The sequence below is a fragment of the Aphelocoma coerulescens genome, chromosome 5, assembly GCF_041296385.1.
Source record: "Aphelocoma coerulescens isolate FSJ_1873_10779 chromosome 5, UR_Acoe_1.0, whole genome shotgun sequence".
In the NCBI taxonomy this organism is placed as follows: Eukaryota; Metazoa; Chordata; class Aves; order Passeriformes; family Corvidae; genus Aphelocoma; species Aphelocoma coerulescens.
The window spans coordinates 14293193-14309861 of record NC_091019.1 but is presented as its reverse complement, the minus strand read 5'-3'; the positions used below and the strand labels follow the sequence as shown (position 1 = coordinate 14309861).

At 37.7% G+C, this 16669-nt stretch overlaps 1 protein-coding gene across 17 annotated transcripts in view; it reads right to left on the bottom strand.

Moving 5' to 3' along the window:
* Positions 1-16669, bottom strand: part of IRAG1 (inositol 1,4,5-triphosphate receptor associated 1) — a 98374-nt gene that overhangs the window by 54350 nt on the left and 27355 nt on the right. The window contains exon 1 of one of the 17 annotated variants that reach the window (XM_069016724.1): positions 6716-6785. The exons of 15 other annotated variants lie outside the window; for them this stretch is intronic. The gene's annotated coding sequence lies outside the window, so the exon portion shown is untranslated. Of the gene's footprint in view, positions 1-6715; positions 6786-16669 lie in introns of those variants that run through there. One more of the 17 variants, XM_069016728.1, reaches the window with a different exon arrangement.

Below are 16669 nucleotides of genomic sequence, written 5' to 3'. Positions count from 1 at the left end.
GGGACTGAAGGAATTTAGAGAAAGGTCAACATTTTCAGCAGCTTGTCTTGCAGAGAAATGGGAACTTGGTCTAAATATTCAACATGTAAGTCATGAAGAAGCAACAGAATTAAGTATGGATCCAACTGTCCCGTTTGACCCAGCCGCTTTGGGATTCACACACTTAGGACATATTCTGCTCTCAGGTGACACCACAGGGCACCTGGAACTATGGGGCAACTCTGATCTCCAATACACTGAGCACCTCGGTCACATTCTCAGTCCCACAATCTCCCTGTCCAGGAAAGGACTGGTAATGCACTGTGGCAATTCGTACATCATTTCTGATATTTTTATTGCTATAGCAACGGAGTGTAGGCATTTAAACATAGCAACAGACTTTTTATAGCACTTTCTTGGATGTCAAAATGGCACGTTGTTTTATTTTCCAAGCAGATGCTCAGAAGATAAGTACACAGGATGATTGTACAGTACCCCACCTTCAAAAGGAAGCAAAAACCTCCCAGCTTCACAATTTCTGAATCATATAACCTGACAGGTGAGTGTAAGATATATCGCGAGTTGCAAGGTTTTTGTTGTGAGTTTAAGAGACTTTGTTCTGACAAAGCATATCAGCAACTACTACCTCAGAATAAAATCAGGTGAAAAACTTGGTGGATCTGTGCCTGTTTTGTAAAAAGCTGTACAAGAAATTCACCAAGTCCTGCTCTGAAGGGAAAAATGTCCATCAACTCTGATCTTTGCCTATTAAGAAACAGAAAAGGGGAAATTGTCTTCATATTAAGCGGAGCCAGATTCCCAGGAGGGATCAAAATCCGCTGAGACAGACACTTAGCTCATGCACATGAGCAAAGCTCCACACAATCCAAACAGCAACAGTGATTTACAAGAAGGGAGTTTGACCTGCTAGATGGTTTAAGGAAATACAACTCATCATTTTCATAATAAGAATCACAGAATAATTAGGGCTAGGAGGGATCTCTGGAGATCATCCAGTCCAACCTCCCAACCAAAGCAGAGTCAACTGAAGCAGTGACACAGGCACACATTCAGGTGGGTTTTGAATGTATCCAGAGAGACTCCACGATCTCACTGGAAAGCCTGTCCCAGTGCTCTGACACCCTCAATGTAAAGAAGCTCTTTCTCATGTTGAGGTGGAACTTCCTGTGTTTCAGTTTATGGCCATTGTTCCTCATCCTGTCACTGGGCACCACTGAAGAGTCTGGCACCATCCTCTTGGCACCTGCCTTTGAGATATTTATAAGCATTAATGAGATCCCCTCTCAGTCTTTCTTCTCTTCTCTGGACTAACCAGGCCCAGCTCCTGCAGTCTTTCCTCATTAGAGAGATGCTCCACACCCCTCATGATTTTTGTGGCCTCTGCTGGACCCTCTCCAGTAGCTCCTTGCTTTTCTTGTACTGAGGAGCCCAGAACTGGACACAGCACTCCAGGTATGGCTGAGTAGAGGGGCAGGATCACCTCTCTCAACCTGCTGGCCATACTCCTCCCAATGTAGCCCAGGCTACTTTTCTTGTGTGCAGTATTTTTCCTCTGGGTCCTTAATTTTTGCATAATTTCTAAAGTGATTGGTAAAATCACCACTCTGTATTTAAATTTCTGAACACATTACTAGACAGGGAAATATCAAACAGCAACAGGGACAGATTTCCTGAGGGATCTTTAGGTATTATTCACCTTTCTGTTACAACTTTATGTCAGCCTTGTAGAGAGTGAGATGATTGATGTCTGCCATTTTACCAAGGAAAACATTTAAAATCTGTTAAACAAGAAATGTCAAAGTCTTTCAAAAAAATTAATCCAACAGGAAATATCAAGAGCTTCTTATAAGGGTACAAGGTTGTTAATACTCCAGTGACTCTACTCCATTAGCACATAATATATGAGTTTTGGAAGGGACATTTTAATGCTGTGTTTAATGCAGAAGAGATTTCAAACAGATCCCAAAAGCTCAACATGCAGATAAAAACTGAGTTTTACATGCTGAGGTTTTAGAATATATCCCACAAATTCTTCCTCCTGTCCCTTACAGATATTTTTACTTAATGCATTGAGTAGTTTTCTAGCTTTCCTAATCTTGCTTCAGATTCCTAAGATACTTGGGAATTATGATAAATCTGCTTGGTTTATGACAGTCTGCTCCACGGACTATTGCACTTACTAAAACCAGCTTTTAGAGCAATGCTGATAACTGTATCTGTCAAAGAATAGGAGTAAGTTTTAAACTGCAACGGCCCTCAGAGAAGTCTGGATGATGGACACCACTACACTGGCATAAGGGATCCAGGCACAATGGATAGGTTTGCTTCCAAGGCTTTTCCAGTCTGAGGTGATGTGTAGAACATCAGCCTGACTTAGCACCTCCTCCTGGGACAAACTCCACCCCCACTCCAACTAGGCCCCTAATCATGTTACTGTATTTTCACGAGCCCAGAGGTCAGACACTTTCATTTGCTACTTATAAAGAAAAAGTTGGGAGATACAGCAACTGAAATTGGGAAGCAATTTTCATACATTGTCAAATTATTTCCCTTCCTCTCCACAAGCTCTCCTTCAACTTATGGCCAGACACTTTAATTTTAATTTTTCTGTTCAGCAGTTACAGCACAGTTCAGCACAAGTTTGGAAGTTTTAACAGGAAACATCAATTGATATATGAGACCTTATTATATTCCACTACCTGCATAAATGCACCTCCTTCTAAAAGAGACATCTCAGAGAAACTCGAAGAATATTTAAAAATGAAATAGAGGATTTTTCTTTTTCAAAATTTCAGAAAAATACATCATTTTGCAGATCTTGTAATTTGTTAGTACAAATTAAGTCCAAAACAAGATGGGTGAAAATAGACCTGCTTCTTCTACTTGGACTGTCCCAACTGACAGAGTCTTTACCTTTGTGGTACTCACTAAGTGCCTCAACTGGCAATGGAAACTTTGCTGATGATTTGAAAAGCAAAGGCTCGGAGCCAAATTCCCCATGTATAACTTCAGCCTTACAAAACATTCTGCAGAATTATATAAACAGCAATAATTTTACTCAGAAGGCAAGTCCCTACCCCAAAGCAATTGCTGTACTTGCCCCGCCAGCCCAGAATTTCTATCATGCATTCATTTCCAGGATGCAACTCATTACAATGGGTAAGAAAAGAGTGTGCAACTCCTACATAAAAGGCTTTCCCCACCAGCACTGTTTGTTGTATCAACTTTTCAACCCCTTTGCTCTTTGCACAAATCACAGTAACTAGTCCAGCGGACTGTGTTTTAGAGCCAAGAGATAGCAGCTCTCTTGGGACAATCACCAGGCATATTTACATGTAAATTAGGGGACAGCAGCGGTTCTAAAGTATGAATGTGCACCATGACAAAACACAACAGAATAGGTTTTAGCTGGGGAAAAGACTTTCAGGTTTACAGATTCACTTGACTTACATCAGCTGGTAGGTTTGCATGCTTCCCTCCCTGCTCCTCTCATCCTCCCCTCTCCCTGCAATTTGCGTTGGCATAAAGAAAGATCATATTCTACAGGCCTTACTTGTCCAAACCCACAGATCTCTACAGATGTCTACAGGTCCCTGATTACTTGTGATACCTAAAGACTTTGTGTTTTGCACGTTTTAAGGACAGGTGAAAGTTCTAGCAGATGGTAAGGCATTCTCAATTTCAGCTATGAAATAGGGGGGTGTGTGGACTTTGGTATTGGTTTTGTTGTTTCAATCTTTTAGATATTTAATAAATTTGGCAATTCCTAAGTAAAATTTAATTCTCAAATTATTTTTTGAGATTTTAAAACTAACGATAGACACATTGAAATTAACCTAAAGGAACAGAAATAAAAAGCAAAATACCCATTACATCTACCTATGTAGATTAGAGGATTAAATCCAGAGATGCTGTTAGAGCCCAAACTCTCCATCAAAACCTGGGGTTACAGACCCTCTTGCTCTAAATAACAAACCCCTCTCCTTTTCAGAATCCTTAGGACCTACTTTCCAGGGAGGGAAACTGAGTTATTATTTCAAAGCACTACCATAACAGTCACAGTCTTAGCTCTCCACAACAGCTCTACACATAAGCAGTAATTCATGTCTTGAGTCACTAGTTTAGAAGCCTACAGAGATCCATCACCCACTCAGATTTCCTTTCTGTCAGTGATACTGAGATCCAAAACATCTCTTTGACCCACTTTTCAAAGGAAGCACAGAGAGCACAGCACAAGGAAATTCTTCTGCTTAGTTTACAGGAAGGCTGCAAGTTAAGACAGTGAAGAGATCTCTCTGCCCACAAATCCCCCAGACCTTTAAACAGCCCACAAACCTTGAAACAGCAAGGATTTTCTTTCCCCTTCTACTCACAAGCCATTTGATGCATCTTTTTCCTGGACTTACACTCTTCTCTAAGAACAGCAAATAGATGAGGCAGAAGAACTCTGTGTGATGAACATATATGTCAACCCTTGAAAGGAGAAGCTTTCACATCGGTCTCTCCCAGTACCAACTCCCTATACCTCACTTGCCATAGTCTGTCTTAAGTAACTTTTCAAAAAGTTATTTGACACCAAACTATCCTGAAAAGCTGTCAGGAAGCAGACTGATTGAAAAGAGGATGGAAGAGGCTGGGGCTAAACACTGGAGTTATGAATCTGGCTGTTAGATAATTCTTAATTTCCAGTGTTTTGGTCCCAGATAAATAGGACTATAGTTATGAAAACTGACCCTGACATATAAAAATATAGGAGGTAGGGAGGTGTACAGGTTTCATGTCCACAGACAATTTAGAACTTAATCCAGAAGAATGTGAAGCAGATGGATTTCTAAAAGTTAAATACAATTAAAATCCTAGGTACTTATCAGCGCTGATGTTAACACAATATTCACTATGCACAAATAAGCAACTTGTACATTTTTTATTAAATTACACTTTTGTCATCATAATATCTTTACTGAAGAACAATTTACACATAGGTACTTTATTATATATTATAAGTTACAAAATAAAAAAGAATTGTATGGAATAAGAACAATAGCTGTTGAAGTGCTATATCATATATTAGAAATATATACTTGGTTCAGACTTGGATGAGTTAGACACAGACTAGTTATTCCAGCCCTTATGCACTGTTAAAAATAAGTTATGGAAACTTAAGCACCTTCTAGAATACCATCTAAAGTTATACATCCTTGCACAAGCTGAAGGGTTGCATAAAACATCACAAGTAAAGTAACGCATTCAAGACCAACAAATCAGAACAAGGGTCTTTGGAGGCCAGAAATACAAGAATATTATATGAGCAAGGACCCTCAGTATTCAGCATGTAATATACTGGACTGATTCTTAATTTCCACTATTTTAATAAACTTAGATTTCTATGAGTTGTATCATTTGATTATTAAGCTCCAAGTGGGGTATAATTGTTGATCTGGGATGTAATTGTTGATTTAAAACATGAAGGTCAGCTAGAAGTGTAATCTTAAAGTACTGAGGTGTTCACTAATGATAGTCCAGAGAAAAATAAAAGGAAAGCTATTACAAGTTTTGCAACAAGGTCTGAAATGCTTTAACAAGTAAGATTCATTTATCACAGTCTCTTGAAGTTGGATGAAGTAAACTTTCACTAAAGAGTACACAACACCTACCATATGAAATATAAGTGCAGTAACTGTCAGCACTCACAAGAACACTGTCTACACTCAGAACTCTGAATTCATCCAATCTTTGTATAGCAGAAACTAAACACTATGCTCTAATCACTCTGCAGAGATGGAAATTCACTACTGATTGCAGAGAATTTTTCACCAGCTGAAGTCGTGCTATGCAGATTTGAAAAATCAACTCACTAACACAAGTTGTTACTAATGTGAGTTAGTAACAGAAACCTAAGTCTTCAATTTCAGCTATCACTTCCTTGCACTGACCTCATTCTTTCATGTTGTTTACATCCTGCTGTCTGGAGCAAAAGACCTTAACATACACATTAGTAAGACAAAAATGTGTTTTAATTTGCCAAGAAAATGAAATACACTTTAGTGCAGGGTACCTCCCAAATAGCATAGATAAAACCGAAAACCAAAATATCAGGAAAACCAAATAATGAGATTTTTCTATACTAAAGGAAACATGTTTTAACATTTGAAGATGTTTGATTTTCTCTGTACAGCATTTCAATTAAACACAACTTTGTGGTCTTAATTTACATCTAACAGGATTAAACCCAAACACAGACTGTATAAAGAAATGGCTCTGGAAATGCCTTTTTAAAAGATAAGTTCCAGACAAGTAGGTAATCCACCAACATGAACCCCTCCAGCATTGTTAAAAGCATGAGGGAAGGAAAGTCATACAATTAAAAAAAAAAAAAGAGAGAGAGAGAGAAAACTTATCTGTTTCTCTGTAACATGTATTGATCCTAACTAAGACTCTCTCTGACTTAGCACAATACAGATGACAGTATCTGTGAATCAGGTTGCCTCGAATTACTGACTACGTACCTTTATTAATCAGGTCTCAGTATAATTAACACAGCTTTTTCTTTTTCATTCTTGTATAGCCCCAACCAGTTTGCAAGAAGAACGAGATTTTATTGACTACACCCAGTTTTTAAGCAGCTAAAATCTGACAAAGAGGTAGAATTTGAAGAGGATGGGGGAGAAGAGGTAAAGAACCAGCTCCTCGTTATCATAACAACAAGGTACTGTACCTTTAAGGAGGAAATATGGTTCCGTTCTGTTTCACGGCTGAAAAAGAGCTTATTCCTGGTTATAGAGATTACTTACCTAAAACTTCAGTTATTCCTCTTTTTCCCCTCGGGCCAGCCTCTCTTTCACTCTTGGGAGCTTTTACCATTTAAGGTCAATGTTACATCTGGCTCTAGTAACTAAAGCTGAAGCAATTTTTAACTCGGAGATCCAACAGGCTGCCTAACATTAGAATGAGAGTTTAAATTTAAAGTAACTCTTCAGAAAGCTTTTCTTGCCTCAGAGAATTACAGAATTAAAGGCTTTCCTGTTCTGGCATAAGTACTCTGGGTACAACATGATGCAGACATCCCATTAGCATTCTTCAAGTTCAGTGAATATAAGCTCTACTTACTAATTTCTGATTAAAATAGGCAAGTAGGAAGAACAGATGAAACAGTTTACATCATGTTATGTTAACTCTTCAAATTTTTTACTGACACAGATGCTACTATTTTTCATTCCTCTCCCCCTCCCTTTGTTTGGTCAGAAGGAGACTAAATTAGAGAGCAAATAGAAGGCATGTGAACTTCTAAAGAACGCTGGCTTCAGTCCAGTCATGGGCTCTGCTCTCCACTTGCAGAGTAGGAATAATTCCCAATGAAGTCCACAGAATTTGCTCGTATCCCATGAGAGAATGTAGCTACAAATGAGGCTTGAAGACGGAAAAGAAACCCAAAACATTTACCACAGTACATTCAGGTACCTACAGAGGAATCACATGCATGTGATTCAGAGCTCTCAGCTCTAAAATTGACAGAGATTTTACTTCAGCCCTTTAGCTACTTCAGACTATTTATTTATGAATATTACAGTTACATTTACAGATCCTAATGGAGAATTCTCTAATGCCAGGTGCTGGGAAGTTCTGAAATGTAAGAAAGCCAAACCCTGTCCAAAAATCCCTTCACAACTGAAGTAGAGACAAGAAAAAAGAAGGTGGGTAATGCTAAAAAAATGCAGCAGATTGCATATAAAAGTATTGGGTAGTAAGTTTTGAGGGGATATATTAGGGCTGTTTTAAGAGAAAGCAGCAAACTATACTAAATTAACTTCCTTTTGACAGTGGCTGATAAGAGCAGTAAGGCAGAAACAGATCAGACAAAAGAAAGTAAGGATTTCATTATTTGACTTGGAAAGCACAGCCCATAGGGGACTGATGCATGGCTTGTAGGAGAAGTGGGCAAAGATGCGTTGATGGAAACGTAGCACAGTCCTGGTCTTGGTGCCACGTCAGATTCCAGCTTGTATTAGAAAGTCTGTTAATCTGCACTTAAGGCATTCTTAGTTCCAAAAATCAACATAGTAAAAAAATGGTTCTGAAAACCTTCTCTAACATTTGTGTTTAAGCTTGTTCCCCACATAATGGGAGTAGCTAGGTTTTTCCAGTATCTTTTCAGGTAGTGATGTCCTTTGTCCACTTACAGTCCTTTACATCATTACTGACTCTGACAAAGCATTTTAGCATACCTCCTTTCCTTTCATCTTCTTGAATTACTACTTCATTACCCACAAACTCAAGTTCTGAAATAGCCTCTCGTGACTCAGCATGGTTTCATTCTTCCATCCAGCTAACTGCAGCTACAGAATTTTTACTCTCATCTGTAATTCATCATTTTTCAGTTTTATTACCTCAGAATTTTTAGGCTGCAAGTGTCAAATGTTTCATTTGTCTACAACAGAAGTTGTGTTTCTGTTAAATCTGCTTTCATCCCTTTCAGAGCAACAACTGCTTTGAGCCCAGTTTGGGCAAGAAGAAGTTGTTTACTGTCTTTTAGCATTATTGTCCTCTGGGAAATAAAACTTTTTGCTGAAGTTGCTTGTTTATTGGTCTAGCATCCTACAACCACTCTTGGCCAAATTTAGCCAAAATTTGTTAAAGTAACGAAAGCCTCACAATATTTTCAAGTTCCCAGAGAGCTGATGAAACCAGTGCTTGTAAAGCAGATTTAAGCTACTGCCCCTACTTTGGGGAGAACCTATAGTGGCAGACTTTCAGTTTTGTTTTGTTTGGCCCCTCCACTTGCACCACACAAACATGACCCCTGCTGTCTAGGTAGGATTTATGGGACACAGAAGGATCCTGGAGGTACTCACAAGAGGTGGAAAACAAAGCTTCCCTCAGTCTTCTGCTCCTGAAACTGCTCTGTATATTCTGTTCTATAGCTTTGGCAGATCCTTTGCCCAGAGATTTGTTTAATGTGAATGATTTCAGGCCAAACACAGGTGAAAGCTGCTAGCTAAAATCTAAATTATTGAATGAGGATGTATCAGCAACTAAAATTTAATTATCTTCACTAGATTGTTAAAATTCTATAAAGAAGGCATAGTAACATGTACCATATAAAATCATTTGTTTGGTTTGTTTTTTAAGATCTGATGATACCTTTTTTTTAAAAAACATTCTAATACAGATGGCTGGCCACTCCCCAATAACACAACATATTTATGTTGCCAGTATTAGAGTATTGTATACTCCTGGGATAGCATGAAATCATTTTTTATAAGTATTCTGAAGTATTTCAGAGTAGCTAGATGCAGTTTTCTGCAGTTACATATGGCTTGGTGATTATGGGATGTGTGTGCCCCCATCCCACCAGTTAACTTCCAGTTTTCTTGATTTTCACAGCTCTGTGACCTATGAAAGCAGCAGTGCAGGAGTAGCAAATTTAAGGTAGCAACGTTAAGTTTCATGGGTTGGGCTCCTCACGTTCAAAGATTTTTACTTGTGCCTTTGAGGAGATGAAAACCAGCACTAATGACAAGCACTAAAATCCTTGCCATACTGAAGCAATGGAGAGTTCTGCCTCTCAGGCTGAAGCAAAGGTAAGATTCGTACATGAATTTCATTTTTGGAGCACAACCATTTTCAAGCACAAGCTTTGTCTGAGCAACAGCAGAAAAGTGATCTTGCCACAATCTTTGTTTTTTCTAGTTTTGGCTTTAACTGGGCAGTCTGGGAGATAAGAACTTTAACTCAAACAGAATATTTGTGTAGAAATAGTTGAAGGTATCTTCATTTGAGCTTTTGAGAATTCTCATATTTATTAAGATTTACTTTTTATTATTATCATTATTATTGTTGTTGTTGTTATTAATATTATTATTATTATTACTATTGAAGATTTTATGCTTCAGGACTTAAAGATACTTCACATTAAAATGTTGTTTATTATCCTTCCTGTGCATATTTAATAGCCATCCATAATGGCAAGTCACAATTACATGCTCTACTTTTTATCCAGTGGCTAAAGTATAAAGATTATTCATCAGACAGGCTGAAAATTTGCAGCAGAAGTGATAACATTTGCACTTAAAACTGGAGTTCTTGGACACGAGTTTTCATGTTCCATTTTAAAAGCATCTCTAAAGTATTTTTATCAGTTAAAACTTCAGTTGCATCACACCTAGAAGGCATCTCTGTCCATCTCAGGTCCACCTCACAAATAACTACGAGCATTGACAATTTTGATTATTGAATTATTCTCATCATCTTATTTCTCAACTGCATGGAAGAACTAGTTAGCTGAGTTAAAGTTTATGCCAAAGTTGTGGTGTGTCCCTTTGTTTTCCTGCACAGAACATTTTTTCAAATTTAAATATTTAGTCCTGCATCAGATTTGTATTTTCAATGGGTTTTCTGGCTTATATGTTGCTACCATCAAAGTGCACACAAAAGTGAAGTCACATTATCTCATCTGCTGGCACCCATTATGCAAATCTCATTTATGTATGCAATTCTTATCTGCCAGCTTCATCCAGACAAGAGGAAAAAAAAAAAAACCAAACCAAGAACAGTTCTGGTAAGCTAATACATTAAACCAAAAAAAAATCCAAGGCAAAACATGCAATAAGATTTTCCCATCTGGGACTCATTCTGCAGAATATTGAATCCTTAATGCAACCCCAAAAACTGAACTAAAACGTGTGCTGGATCAAAAGGGTGGTATTAGCCAATATTCACTTTGCCAGCCAGCTATGTTCGATCATTTATGCAAAAATGTAACAAAACTTTATTAACTTTTAATTATGTTTATGCAGCAACTTTTCTAGATGAGTCTTCTGAATGGCAGGGAATTTGCTTCCAATTTGCTCCAGCAGAAGAGCTCTTCCCATGAATCAGAAATGCTAAAATAAAGAACATGCAGTTGCAGAGCCTGCAGAAAGAGGTATGGAGAGGTTTGCTAGAGCCCAGTCATCTTAAAGAAAACATCTCTATTGACAACAACAGAAATAAAGTTTGCTTTGGTGTCATATTTGAGGTACAGATGATCCTGTAAACCAGTGCATGTTACATGGAAAGATGTGAGACTTTAGGGTGAAGGACTCAAAGTGCCTGCAAAACCCCTCCTCATCAAGCCACGAGTCATTTTATTTATAGAAAGCTAATGTTTTCCTCAGTCCCAGAATAGCCAGCTAATAATCTCTATATGAGAAACAGGCAGGGGCCAAGAAACAAAATGTCAATCTGCTTTCCAGCTTTCATTGCCAGATGATCAATAAAATGATCCAAACTGACAAACACAGTTTAAATGCCCAAGTCCTTCTGGACAAATATTACTCAAAGCATTTACAGCAATCATTATATTTTCTTTTCCCATATTCATGTCTTTCTTTTTTCTCCTCCCTTTAAGAAAGTGGTTTTAAAAACGAGGTTCCAATAAAGCACCAAATTAGGATGTTTATAATAACTTACGGGAAAGCAAAATAGTATCAGAAATTTAAACCTTTGTGGGCAAGGAAGCTACTCTGTTTCCATGCCCTTAAAACCTAGCCTGCCAAGAAGCTAAATATATCAAGTATTTTTTAGCACACATAGAGTCTTCCAAGGTCATGGATGCATTTCACTTAGTCTAATTAACTGTTTTCTGAGGTTGAGCTTTAGTTTCTGTTAATACCAATTGAAACCTTAGCATGCCTACAAGCAATACTTCAAATACCTTGTTAGATGATTGTCCTGTGTTCCAGGGAAAAACCTTCTGGGAAGATCATCCAATTAAAAAAAAGAAAAGCACTGGTAGTTTTTATATTGGAAGGGGGAAGGGGCGGGGGGCGGGGGAGGGAAGAGAAAAAAAAGAAGAAAAGTTGAAACAAAGAAAATATTCCAGAAGATTTGACACAGTCATAGCCATTGGGTAAATAATCATCCATACAGAGCTTCTCCCATCAGAGCTCATTTTCTGTTTTGATTTTGGGGGTGGTGGGGGTGAGGGGTTAAAATGGAGTCTATAATAGCAGGATTCCAGAAAAAGAGAACGGATTAAGTTTTAAAATTACTTTTCTGGGAATCTTCTTAGAAAGCTGAAGAGGTTAATAATTACTATGACTAAGCTGCATCTCACCTTGGTTGTGGGAAATTACACAGAAAGGAAGAATTAAGAGAATTCCAAAGGATTGTAGGCTTCTCCTTCCACATGGATGTACAGACATATAATAGCATACTCTGGTAATCTGAAGCACAAGTGAAGGAGACTGGTACTGCACATTAATCTAGGCCAAACCAGTAAATGTTATATTTCTTCCTGACCACAGAATTCATATTGAATTTGGACTTCCTGCCATATTCCAGTCTAGTGCAAGAGAAATTAAAATATTGCAAGAATATACTTATGATTTCTAGGAAAAGGATGCAAGACAGACATTTTTTAAGGATTTAAGATGGCATTCCCTTGCTGAATTCATCATTAAAAGTTGCTAATCTCAAGTGAAACTTGATACCAGCATATCCCCTACTCATACTGATCCAGAATGTTTGCAGACTCAATTAACAGCCCTAGATTTGAAGAATTATTTTCCGGGTGAAGGGTACATTTACCACTTGGTAAAAATAAATTTCTGAGGAAGCAATGTGGGAAGATTTTATTAGGTACACTGTAAGTGGCCTCCATTCCTACAGCAAAAAATAAAGATAAGTATAAATCCTGATCAGAGACTGATTTTAATACTTACTTTCAATGCTGCAATTTTATGCTGCCATTTATTCTAAAGTTTCCCAAAATACAGATAGAAACCTTTACCAGTAGAATTTTAGAGAAAAGCTTTATCATACATTTTTGTTGACTGGATGACTGCTGCTGCCAGACTGTTGCAGGGTTCATTGGATGGGTTCATTGGATGGGACATTGCAGGATTTTAAGGTAGTACATTTTAAAAAGGAAAAAAACATAGTATCAGTAGGAATTTCTGTAGATAAAATTGTCTGTCACTTTGAATTTTAACAGTGCACCTTTGCAGTTTCAGATATTTGAGATACGCCAGAAGTGTGATCCTTAATTTGTTATATATACTGAATATATATAAGAACATTTTAAGAACATTTTAAAGAAGCTACTTGATGTTCTACAGAAAAAGGATTGAATTTGGAACTACAACCACAATTTTTGCTTGTCCCTTTGGAAGTATCCAATTTTTAATTTTTTAAAAAGTCTCAAATAACACATTTCTAGTGAGCACATGTGAAGAGTTTTGCAGTTTCAGAAAACAACATGAATTGATTATGCACAGTCAGTATCACCATATGCATGTAGCTAAATGTTTGTCTGCCTTGAACCTTTGCAAAGCTGGGATTAATAGAATAATTCATTTTACATTTTGTAGCTTCACACAGAAGTAGCTGTTGGTGCTTCGTTCCTTACCACTGTTTAACAGGATGCATTTCAGTGGGAAATTTTGCCAGATAGCCCTTAAAGCATTTCTGCCATGCCTCCAGAACTGCCTAAAACACAGTTTTATGATTTGTTGGAAAGATATACCATTATCAACATGAGACACTAAAATTATGTTTTCTCTACCTGCTCCTTCCACACTCCCTTTTTCATCCTTCCCTCTGAACTAGATTGTCTCTTTTTCACCTCAGATCTAAAGCCTAAAACCTCCTCTTTACATTTGTTCCTGTACTTCACTCTGATCATATTTTCCCGGTGGGTGTTTATTAATGAGAAGCCAGTGACCTATTTTTCTGGATGTTCTCTTCCTAAGATTCTCCTCAAGGTGAATCTCCTAGTTTTAAAAGATGTATGTTGTTCAAAAATGCCAGCAAAATCAGGGAATTTTGTTTGTTTTAATTGTAACCAATATTTTCTATTTTTCATAGACTTATTCATAGAATTAAAAAAGCTGTTCTTTTAAAAGAAAATTTAAGCTTAACAGCAGTCTTATACAAAGAAATTCAACACCAAAAAATCAAATAAACAGATACCCTAGCCTATATATATATTTACATAAAAATTAATGTCACCTTGTGATATTCTGAACACAGCATAGACAAAATGAGGGACTGACATGCCATTAGTAGGAAGTGTGTATTCCAAGTTGAATCAAGTCATACTGCAACAAGGCAATGAAACACTCATCAGTTCTGTGTTGTAATCACCAGAGCAAGTGATTCTGCTTTTTGAGATAGTATTTGCTTTGTTTAAAACAGAGAATCTTCATCCACAACAGCTTCAGACCTTTCTTTCGCCTACTACCATAACAGAAAAAAAAAATCCAAGACAAAACCTAAACAACTCCAATATTATTTAGAGATATAAATAATGTTTGAGAATCCTGTAACCTGGGTGAGATGTGGTGATCCTTGAACTGAGAGCTTGACTAAACATTAAAGAAGTTAATTAGCCTTGAATCCAGTCATTTTACATTCTGATGCTGCCGCTGTAGTGAAGTTTAGCAAGAGAAGAAATTGCCAGTGTGATTTATAACTGCTGCATCTGAGAGTGCCATATTATTCTGCTCCAGCTGGATGTTGTAGAGTAAGATACCAATGTTAACAGATGCCCCAATACTCCTGCAGTCCCAGGATGGCAGAGAGTTCGCGTTCCCTCCTTCTCCCTCCACTGAGGTTGGAACAGAATGGAAACAGCTGTTCTACTTTTATAACAAAGATCAAACATGGCAGGTTGTAAGTCCCTCCACTTTTTACCTTCTGTCCCACAGATGTTCATTAGAACATCTGGGCTTTTATCAGAAGGATGAGAACTGCTGGCAGCAGCTTGGCTTCTAAAGCTGCTTCCTTCCACCCTAAGTGGGATTCACCCACAAGCACGTGCTCAGAACCCCTGAGCATTGAACTATAAGGAATGTAAACACAGCATGGACAAAAACCCATGCTCCATTCCTCCACACAGTGATGGACATGACAGTGAAGAAGATTTTCCCAGATGAATGGTTTCCCTAGAAGAAGCTGCATAGCTTTTACCAGGGGAAAGAAGGAAACTATTCAGCATTGCTTCATCATGCTCTCTTGACTGACAGCACTGGTTGCATTTGCAGAGGATTGCTTCAGTTAGGAAAAATGACTGTCAGCATTCCTTTTCCCTAGAAATGCTTCCACTGTTTCTGAGTTAATCACATGACTTCACAGTGGTTTAGGTGCTGTCTCTTTTTTCCAGAAAAGCCATGTCCTTTTCCTAGCTGCCTGCATCCTGTTCAAAATCAACTTGTCAGTCAAATCTTAAAACTCCTGGTTTCTGTTTTCCCTTCTCTCTGAAGCCTGGCTAGGGTACAATGCAATTCAATTATGTGTTCTTTGAGGGAAGCTGCTGATTTTTTGTTTAAAATGGCCACTAAGTTAGCAATCCCTTCCTTGGAATTCTTAGTCCTCTTGGAAAACCATGCAGTTGCAATTTTGAATAAAAGCAATTATCATTTTTTAAATTGTGGTCCAGAGAACCCCATAAAAAGCTGCTCAGACAGCACATTGAAATCCTGGGCTTCAAAGTGCTGCTTGTTCACTCTGGCATTTGATCCCTCTCTGGGGAAATGCACAGTTGCCTAGTACTTTCTGATAATTTAAAACTCGCTTTTTATCCTACTTTGACGCCTCCTAAAAATCCCCCAAACTACTATGCTCATTCTGTTTTATTCAAAGACATGCTCTTTACATTTCCATTTCTTACACTTACTTGGTTTTATTCCAGTTTTAGTCTTTAAAAACTAGCAGGGCTGCTAAGCCTTGTACCCATGAATCTGTTCTGGATTGTTGTGTTTTCTTATCTTCTCCTCAAAGTCTGATCACATCAAAATGTTTATTGGTATTTGATTACACAGCTACCCCTGTTTTACTTTCTTTGGAAAAGAAAAATGGAATGCTGCGTCTGGCTAATATGTTTTTCCCAATAGATTCAAATGTGTTTCACTTTGGACATTTTGTAGCCCAAAATACATTTTAAAAACCCCTTTAATTTAGGTTTCTCTTTTCATGCATGGTTTCTTACAGTGACTGAGTTTACATCCAACTGAAACAAAGCTCTGAAAACCTTCACCAAAAAGAAAATAATTGGGAAAGATCAGCATGAATTGGAAGCAATTCAGTCAATAGGACAACTCAATACAGAGAAGTTATTTCAGCTGGAGTAGAGAATATGCACAACTATTTTATATCAGGCAATTATAAAAAGTTAAGATGCAAAATCTCATAGTATCAGCCTGTCATCTTAAAAATTTAGACATTCAAATCTTAAATGAGCATGGACAAACACCATACAGTTTTACAATCTATAGACATCAGTAAATAGATACAGCTAAGTCAATGCTCAGAATAACTTCATCCTTTTCCTTTGATAAGGATGCATTAAATAGAGCTAGATAAAGCTATATAAATAGGTTTTTAAGCTCTCTATGCAAAGGCTGCTGCTCTTCACAGGAAAGAAGCTCACCATCATATAAAAGAGGTAACAAACAGTTGTTTACACAAGTGGTTAGGTGATTAAATTGTTAAATGACCTGACATCAGGAGGAGGCAAGAAAAACTGCAAAAGTCAGTGTACTGATTTGAATCTTACATATGAAATTCTATCAGCATTCCTTTGATTTGTGGCACTAAGCCATCTTACCAACAGGAATCCAACTGGACTGATGTTGAATTTTTCACCACAAACCATGTGTACACATGCAACTTAAGTGGAAGTCAATGGAAT